The sequence below is a fragment of the Lynx rufus genome, unplaced genomic scaffold, assembly GCF_022079265.1.
Source record: "Lynx rufus isolate CCGP_SWC_20201006 ecotype Redwood Valley unplaced genomic scaffold, mLynRuf1.p SCAF_7, whole genome shotgun sequence".
NCBI lineage: Eukaryota > Metazoa > Chordata > Mammalia > Carnivora > Felidae > Lynx > Lynx rufus.
Genome location: NW_025814889.1, coordinates 65610136 through 65620971, shown reverse-complemented (window position 1 = coordinate 65620971; position 10836 = coordinate 65610136).

The following is a 10836-nucleotide window of genomic DNA, read 5'->3' as shown; positions in this document are numbered from 1 at the left end:
AATTCTTTTTGTGTATGATAAATATGAAATTCAATATATTTTTTACTGGAAGGCAGGGGAGGAGCACAAAAGAATATAAGTTGTAATGATTGAACTCATATAGAGTTCATATATGTTACAGTTTTTTAAACCACCAAATGAAAATTCAAAAAAATTATGCTACCTCTAATAAGCTCTCAATTTATTAAAGTTTAAATAGCAGAATTAATATTTTTCAATGGTAGCTTGAATTCTCATATCCATTCTCCGTTTAGATAATGTCATATATGGCTCACAAACTTGAATCTTTTCTACATGTAATTTATGCCAGTTAAGTATTGAATGTAAAAACTTTTTCAATTAATTTATAAATGAAATTTAGAAAAAACATAATTGGTAAGTTTAAAATATAGGTTTGAAGAGGCAAAGAATAGATTAACTGTCATGATTTCTGTATTTCTATTCATTGATTCTGAGCAATTCACCTAAGAGGACCTTAATACAGTCTTTACAAAAAACAGGAATCAAAACTAGTTCTTCACTTAAATGTTGAAATAATCTTTTTTATGCAACTTAGGAAACAAAATGATAGACATTTGGCAAGTTAAAAGAGTACAAGCTTGGCTACGTTGCTAAAGAATAAAGCATTTGTGAAATTATATCTTTACTTCATTATAGTTGCTGGCTTCGATTAAATTATTACCCTTTACTTTGAATTTAGGTGACAGGAATTTTTGTTGAAGTGAAAAAATATGGCCACTGAGTGACATTACCTTGGTTTCTACAATTGACTGAAAACAAAATGCTCTCCTTCTGAGCTGTGTCAGCTTCTCAATTTATATTTCATGGTTTCATAAGTTCCTCATAAATAACTTGGAATTCTATGTGGTGAAGACTTGTTTTCCTGTGTAAGAGAGCAGCAAGAGGCATGTTGAGTCCCTATAATAGTGCATTTAAATAAGTGGCAAGAGAAATGGCATGTGCTTTGATTACTTCAATTTCAGTCTTTTAAATGAAGTATGATAGAACACAATCCTCTTTTGTACGGTTGCTCTAACTTAAAATGCTACAATGGAATAAAAAATGTCCAGATGTTTTAGTACTGTGAGTGAAGAGTAGTCTGGATCAAATTTAAAGAAAAAAAAATCAGTTACAGTTTGTTACATAAATATGTTGGCTTCTCAGAAGTGCCAATGGCTGAAAACATCATTCACTAGACATCAGGGATTCTCAGTCTTAGTACTGCTAACATTTTGACCTGGAACTCTCTCTTTTTTTTTTTTTTTTTAAATTTTTTTTTCAACGTTTATTTATTTTTGGGACAGAGAGAGACAGAGCATGAGCGGGGGAGGGGCAGAGAGAGAGGGAGACACAGAATCGGAAACAGGCTCCAGGCTCCGAGCCATCAGCCCAGAGCCTGACGCGGGGCTCGAACTCACGGACCGCAAGATCGTGACCTGGCTGAAGTCGGACGCTTAACCGACTGCGCCACCCAGGCGCCCCTGGAACTCTCTCTTGCTGGGGGCTGCCCTGTGCTTTGTAGGATGCTTAGCAGCATCCCTGGCATCCACTCATTAGATGCCAGGACCACCTCCCCCCTACAGTTGTGGCTATCAAAAATTCTCCTGAAATTGTCAAATGTCCTGTGAGGGACAATTATGGCTGGTTAAGAACCACTTCCCTGCAGGGGTGCCTGGGTGGCTCAATCGGTGAAGCAGCTGATTCTTGATTTTGGCTCAGGTCATGATCTTGCAGTTCATGAGATCGAGCCCCACATTGGGTTCTGTGCTGAAAGTGCAGAACCTGCTCGGAATGGTCTTTCCCTCTCTCTCTACCCCTCCCCCAGATCATCAGCACACACACACACACACACACACACACACACACACACACTCTCTCTCTCTCTCTCTCAGAAATAAATAAACATTAAAAAATATTTTTAGAAAGAACTTCCCTACAGTTTCCACTTGATAACAGTTTCCACTTGATAACAACTATCAATTTCCACTTGATAACAACAATAGCTATCAGTTTCCACTTGATAACAACAATAATTATCAGTTTCCACTTGATAACAACAATAGCTATCAGTTTCCACTTGATAACAACAATAGCTATCAGTTTCCACTTGATAACAACAATAATTAATAATAAATCTTAAAAGCGAGAGTGGAAAAAATCAAACTATTCAAAATAAATTAGTCATGTCCCCCCAAAATCAGGATATTAAAAAGAATACAAAAATATCCAACAATGAATAGGGTAAAATTTTAAATGTCTGGTATCAATAAAAAACTATGAAACACACAAAAGTAAAAACTGTAACCCAGAAGAAAAAAAAAATCAACAAACTCCAACTCAGAACTAACAAAGATGACAGAATTAACAATCAATAAAATGAAAAGGAATGGAAGAAAATATATCTAATATAATATATCTAATAAAGGGTTAATATCCAAAATATATATTCTCCAAAGTTAATGAAAAATATGAGCCACAGATCCAAGCAGCTCAGGGAACTCCAAGCACAAGAAACGTGAAGAAAACTATATCAAGGCACATGATATTCAAATTGTTCAGGTTGTTCAAAACCAGTATATAACAAGTCATGATACATGCAGGTGGGACAAAGATAAAGATGACAATATATTTCTCAACAGAAATCATGCAAATAGCAAGACCTCATTGAAATTTATAGAACACTCTGTGCAAAAACAACATAATAAACTTATTGTCATGTGCACATGGAACATTTACTAAGCTAATATTTGCTAACCATTTTCTGGACATAAAATGAATATTAAAAAATCTCAAGGTTTCAAGTCATATCAATTATTTTCTCTGAGTACAGTGGAATTAAAATGTAAGTCAATTATAAAAAGATATTTGGAAAATTCCCCAATATTAAAAACTAAATAACACACTTCTAAATAGCCCATGTAAAAAAAGATCAAAAGGAAAATTATAACATATTTCAAACTGAAAGAAACTTAACGGAAGAGCATATCAAACTTTGTGTTATGAAGCTAAAACAGTACTTAGTGTAAAATTTATTACACTAATATATTAGAAAAAAATAAATGGCCTCAGCTTTTACCTTGAAAAGCCTAGAAAAAAATAAGTGCAAATTAAATGCAAAGTAAGCAAATGAGACTGAACACAGACAAACAATAGGGAATATCAATAAAACCAAAAGCTGATACTTTAAGATGATCAAGAAGATTATTAAACTTCTAGTCAAAGTGATCAGAGAAAAAAAGAGAAAAGAAATAAATTAACTATCAAAGATGCAAGAGCTCATCACCATGGACTCCACAAATATCAAAAGAATAATATGGGAATGTTATAAACAACATGATGACAATCAATTCAACAGCCTAGATGAAATAAACAATTCCCTTGAAAGACACAAACTACCACAGTTCACTAATGTAGTATAGATAGCCTGGGTAGGTCTGTTATCTATAAAGGAATTACATTTGTAGTTAAAAACCTTATCACAAAGAAAACCCCAGGCCAAAATGGTAAATTTTCATGAATACTAAAGGAAGATATATCAAATCTACATGAATACTTCTAGAAAGTTGAAGAGGAATAAATACTTTTCTACTCATTTTATAAGACCTGTATCATCCTGGGGCACCTGGCTGGCTCAGTCAGTAGAGTAGGAGGCTCTTAATCCCAGGCTCATGAGGTCAAACTCCATGTTGGGGATGGAGCCCACTTAAAAAAAAAAAAAAATAGCAACGTAAGACCTGTATCATCCTGATGTCAAACTAAGCACAGCCATTACAAAAAAAAAAAAATCAACAAACCCACAATCCTTATGAGCATAATGGCAAAAACCATTAACAAAATTTTAAGAAGTCAAATTTATAATATATCCTTATATAAAACATAAATCCTGACCAATTATAGCTTATATTTTGAATGTCAAGTTGGTTTAATATTTGAAAATCACTAAATTCAATTCACCATATTAGCAAACTAAAAAAAGAAAATATATAATATATATTTTCCCAATAGAGAAAAAGCATTTGATAAAATAGTATCCATTCCTGAAAATATAGGAAAATATCTTTGTAATCTTGGGTTAGGCAAAAATACCATAAATACCAAAGGCATGACACATAAAAGTAAGAAAGTGATAAACTGAACTTCATAAACATTAAAAAACTTCTATAAAAGACACTATGAAGATAATGAAAAAGCAAGGAACAAGTTTAAATAAAATATTTGTAAATCATACCTGATAAGATTTTATGCAAACCAACTCTTAAATCTCAATAATAAGAAAACAAACAACCCTATTTTTATAATAGGCAGACTATTTGAACAGACACTTCACCAAAGAAGACATTTGGATGGAAAATAAGCACATGAAACGATGTCAAATATCTCTATCCACCAGAAAATGCAAATCAAAACCACAATTATATGCCACTACGTATGTATAACGATGGGTAAAAGTAAAAATGATGAACATATGAAAAAAAAAACTCTCAGTCACTGTTTATGAGAATATAAGATAGTAAAATCACTTAGGAAAGTAGTTTGAAATTTTCTCAAAAGCTAAATATTTATCATCATAGGATCCAACCATTATTTATTCAAAATAAATGAAGGCATAGTTCCATATAAAGCTATGTACAAATGTTCATAGTAGCATTATTTGTGAAAGTCAACTGTAGGAAGCAACCCATATGAGTCAACAAAAAAATAGAGATTGTTATATCCATACAATGGCATAATGCTGAATATAAATAAATGGACTATTGGTACACAATAATTATTGATACATACAATTATAAGGCTTGAACTAGTAGCACACAATACCATAGATGAATTTCAAAATAATTATGCAAAGTGAAAGCAGCCAGACAAAAAGCATACATACTGTAAGATTCTGTTTACATTAAATTCTAGTAAATGCAAGTAAGCTAAGGTTACAGAAAGTAAATCAGTGGTTACTTGGGAGCAAGGTGGGGGTGAGGAAGGGATGGAAAAGGGAATTAAAAGAGAAAGGAATAAATACTCCAGGTGATGGATATGTTCATTATCTTAATGGTGTTGATGATATTACTGGTAGGTACACAGAACACAACCTATCATATATGCAGAGTTAATTGTCAGTTATTCCTTAATAAAGCTATTTAAAAATAAAATATAACAAATAATATAAAAACAATAATTAATTTTCAGAAACACACTTATTTCTACCTTTAGAAGTAGAAAATACTACTGTGGTTGCAAATAGGGGCTTTACAGCTGGACTGTGTGTGATCAAATCCTGGCTTTCTTGAATCAAGGAAGAAAGGCCCTGAATGAGAAAAGGTGAATATTTTTGTTCCAAGATGAGACATGCACTTTGCTATTAGGCTTGCTCATCTGTATCTGTGTCAGTGAAGGAGAAGAACCACTGGAGTCATGGCCAGGGGAAAGGTGACAGAAGCTGCTTTCTAGGTTCTTTACCAATTGGTTCAGAAAATAGGTTCTAATCTGACTGAGATCCCAGGGTTGGAATCTTGTTTGTTTCCATATAGGTCAGATATGGGTCAACAGGAATTCCCCATTGTTCAGGGGGCCAAACAGGGAAACTAACCAAAGATTCAATAGCAACTTAACGGTGGACAACCATATACGGAGGCATATACTTCTCTTTCCCTCTTCTGTACTCTTAACACTAGGGCAGTATGTGCCAGAAAGAGGAACAGTGGGGTCATGTGAAAGCAGATCCCTTCACCAGCTCCCCACAGACCCCTACCAGATATTCACATAGCCACAAGTGTCATGTTGTCTAACCTTTGTTGGGAAAACAAAAAATATTTGAACCACCTGGAGATTGGAGTTTTAAATGTACAGAATTAAAAGTGAGATTATTTTAATATTAGAAAATATGTGAAATGTCATGAAATCAGAATGACATACTATTTCCTCTGTCCAGATGGAAAGTGGGTTTAAGGCACTACTGGCAGCAATTACTAGGGAAAAGAAAACTTTCTTATATTTACTCTTATGATTTGTGATGGCATATTAAATTACCTAAACTCTATTAAAATACATGTTCCCTGAAAAATAAATCATGTGAAGCATTTAGGTCATTAAAACTTGATGTGACATGGTGCTCTCAAAGCTTTAACATTGTGGTTTTGAATGGAAGTAGAGAGTAGGGAAGGTGAGATAGGTGGCCAATCCTATCTCTGGTCAGCACAGGAGATTTCTGCTTTCAATAAATAAGGTGGGAAGCTCCATTTTGAGGAGAGGTTCAAATGGAATTGAGTAAATCTGTGAACTTGACAAATCTATAATGAAAATAAATGTACATATTAGGGCATTGTTGAGAGAGAGAGAATCCACAGTTTTCATCAGATACCTTCAGGATTCCATGACTCCCAATTCTAAGTGGCAAGCATAGTTCTGGGTAGCGGCAGAACCAGTCTCTGGGAAAATGGGATAGGAGAGAGAGGTATGGATGAAACATGAGTAGAAGAGGAGCTCCTGGCTGGCTCAGTCAGAAGAGCATGACACTCTTGATCTTGGGATTATGAGTTCAAGCCCATGGTGGGTGTAGAGATTCCTTAAATAAGTAAAATATAATTTAAAAAAGATGAGTAGAAGAAACTAGTGAGAGATGGGAAAGCAATGATTGCCTTTAGACAGGAATGGAAGGGCACAGAAAGCATTTTCTTAAATAAGTAAAATAAAATTACCTAATTAAGTAAATAAGTAAAATAAAATTAAATAAAGATGAGACTACTTAAATAAGTAAAATAAAATTTAAAAAAGATGAGTAGAAGAAGCTACTGAGAGATGGGAAAGCAATGATTGTCTGTAGATAGGAGAAGCACAGAAAGGAGAGAAAATAGTACTTAAGGGGGAACTAGAAAGGCACAAAGTCAAAAGTGCCATTAGAAAAGTGTGTCTAGAGTCAGAACAGCACATTTTAATGCAGTACATTTAAACATAAGTGTGAAGTTCCTACCTCTCATACTTTGTTTCTGCAGAAAACATTAAAGAACCAAATAATTAGTTAACAAGGCAGCATTTAAATATTGCTGACACCAGACATATGTTAAGGTTTGAAAGGAAACACCCAGTAAGAAATTAATGTATTTAAATTTTGTGTAAATAATCTCTGTTCTCTAAATTATTGGAAATAAATCACATACAAATATATAAGATTCTAATGAGTTACCACGAGATCCACTTTACTCTTATTCTTGCTGTTTTAGTTTGAAGATCTTTTAATCCAATATACTGCTCTAAAGTATTTAGGGAAACAATACAATAAAATAGAATATCTCTACTTTAATACTCATTGCATTATTCTGGAATGGGGATTATAATTATGGATTTTCTTCTTTTTCCCACTAGACTTGGCACTCCTTGAAGCAAACAATTTCAACGTATTCTTGACTGTGTCTTTAAGGTCTAGCAAAGTTCTTTACACACAAGATCTTTCATATCATAAATGCTCAGTGCATGTTGTTGAAAAATGAATATAACCCTGGAAACATGGAAGGTTATAAGGAATAAGTTTTTAAATATTTAGGAAGGTGATAACTCATTGTGGGCTTTTATAGAAAAAGGTTTACAGAAGAGGAGGAAACAAACCAGATTTCAAGAGATGGGTAAGATTCGATATCAGGGTTTATTTACATTCAATAAAACACTAAATGAAAACTATAGAGAAACTTTAGTTAAAATAATGAGCCTCAAAATATGATTTGTCAAAACGTTTCCAAGCTGACTTAGCTAAGAGGATATCACACTAATAAGATGTATCTTGAGGCAAACTTGAGATCAGGAATACACTGGAGAACAAAGGAAAAATATTATCCAGTAGGAAACACACATAAACAGAGAAACTTGAAAAGCCTTTTGGCTCTTACATATAAATGCTTTGAAAATAGAAATGCTTGGGGGATTCAAAGTTCCACCTGAAGCTGCTTACCATTTTAATATAGTCAGAGCTGGAAATTCTAAACAAATTATTTATCATAATATATATAATATATATAAATTTCTATAATTATATATATATTATGTATATACATAATATACATATACACATGCCCCACCCCAACTATCTCTTCAGTTCCTCTCCCAGGAAAGTCATTGGTTACACTTGAAGCTAACTTTCATGTACAAAAAAAAAAAAAAGTAAAGAAAGAGATCAGAATATGAAGAGGGAGGGAAGTAATTTTTCAAAAATCAGTTCTTAAATTGAGGTCCTCAGAGTAAATAGCATGAGGTATTTGGAAGAATTGAGGGAAAGGGTGCGAGTGACAAAGACTCCCTGAAGTGAAGTTCTCCAGAATGAGGCATGAGAAATGTTGCTAGACCGAGGTTATAAATGTTAATATTCCTTATAATATTCTGCATACCAAGAAGTAAAACAGTGAATCCCTCATAAGATTGCTTTATGCTTGTTTGTCTTTAAATGTTACATGTTGTCAGGCCTGAACTTCATGAGGCCAGCTTCAATGAGGTACACTCATTGAAAGTATGACTTAATATACTGAAAGAAATAGTTCATGTTTGTGCTGATTTGTTCTAAGTCCTCTTGCACAGAGTCTCACTTGTGCAAAGATAGCATTTAGGTTTTGATTTTGGCAATTGAAGGTCTTCTCCTGGCCCTGGGAATAGAAGCAGTGAAGTAATCTTTGCAGAGGGTAGCACAACTGCTTTTAACCTATAAATTTCATCTCAGGAAGGGCATCTTTGTGGTGAGGTCTAACCATGAGCCTTAGTACATTTCTCTGAAGACTTAGCCCATGGGAGAGGACTGACTATGTTAAAGCAGATGTGGCTAAATAAAAGAAAGGGGGGAATAAAAGAAGGGGAAATAAATTAGCAAAGAAGAAAGGAAGGGAGAGAGAGACTGTGTGGGGTCTGGCTCACTCAGGCTCTCAAATGATCATGTCCCTGATATGTGCACTAAAAGAAATCCTTTCATCCAAGGAACTATATGAACTCTGAACTTTCTCACAGGGCTTTAAAAATGTGAAATACTTCATGGAGCCTGAGGGGTTCAGTCAGCTAAGCATCCAACTCTTGATTTCAGCTCAGGTCATGATCTCATGGTTTGTGGGTTCAAGCCTCCTATCAGGGATCCTGTCCCTCTTTCTCTGCCCCGTCCCACTTCTCATTCTCTTTCTCTCTCACACACACAAAATAAATAAATAAACTTAAAAAAATAAAAATAAAAATGTGAAATACTTCTAAATCATAAACAGTGCAAAATTTAAAACAATGTTTTTTCTACAATTAGTGTCCACACCATGTTTGCATTTCCCTTTCTGTGTCAGTCTATTTAGTCAGCTTCCCATGACAGTTTCATCTCTAGGAAGAAAAGAGACACTAGGAAGCAACTATTACACAAAGGATGAAGAAAACTCATTCAGAAAATACCTGAAGTTAAGGTATTTAACAGGCTGTAAGATCAGAGCCTGACCCACCTTATACAGACAGAAAAAAATAAGTTATCTGTATCAGGCCATATTCATATCTCTTACCTCCCCCAGCCTACATACATCAATATTAGACCAATTTCAGTCCTTGGACATTTGATAGAATTGAGGATGGGCACTAGCCATGGTCTAATACAGGGCCAACCCCTAACATAGAAATAAGAAATTAATGCAGTGTAATATGAGAGCATCAAATGAGCATATTGGGGGGCTCTTGCTTCATGATTCTGAATCCTCTAATATTTTTCTTAGAAATGTGGCAATGAGGGAGTAAAGTTGAAACATATTTTTCATTGAATAAACAATCATTCTTTTTCATAAGAAGTAATAAGAATTTGATCCTGAATTCAATAAATTATATTAATTCTGACCTTTTCTGCCTTCTTAAACACACGCAACTAATTTGACTAAAAGCTCACTTGGCAATCTTCTTTTGACTTCTGGAGGTTGAATTCCCTCAGTTAGCTCTGGTGAAGACACCAAAACTATAGTTCTTTAGTTCATTTAGGGTCCGTTATACAGTTGTTCTCACTTATCCACAGGGATATCGATATGTTCCAAGACTTCCAGGGGACACCTAAACTATGGATCGTACCAGACCCTGTGTATACTATGTGTTTTTCCTATACACACATAGCTAATGATGAAGTTTAATTTACAAATTAGGCACAGTAAGAGATTAGCAACAACAGCTAATAATAAAACGGAACATTTAGAACAATATACTATAATAAAAGTTATGTGAATGTGGTTTCTCTCTCAGAATATCACCCTTTTTGTGATGATGTGAGTTGATAAAATGTCTCAGTGATGAGATTAAGTGAGGTGAATGATAGAGTGTTAGGCTACTATTGACTTTCTGATGTGTCCTCAGAAGGAGGATCACCTGCTTCCAGACACCGGTGGACCACCGGTAACTGAAGCTGGGGAAAGGGAAACCTTGGATCGGGGGCGGGTCGGTGGGCGGGGATGTCTAGTGTATTTGCTATTCTCTCACCTGTGTGTCCTGAAAAGTTTACCCCTTTCCAGACTTTCATTTGTAACCCTGACAAGGCTGAGAGAAGCCTTCTGGAAGTGTTGGCCATTCTTACCAATTATAGAGACCCATATTCCCACTTGACATTGCTCATGGGGATGCCTACTAGGACTAAGTTCTTTGTGTACCTTACAAAATAGTGATTTACCTCCCTCTTGTTAGAGAATGTTTGCCAAGCACGTTTCTGTAAGGTTACTGACCTTTTGGCTCATTCATTCAAAAATTATGCATGTGCACGAAGTTTAGTTCTGAGAAGAGGACCCTCATGCAGCCCACTAGGTTCTTAGAAACCATACTGCCCAATGGCCAGTATCTGCAAGACATGCCCTTACCTCTGTCTGAGCTCTT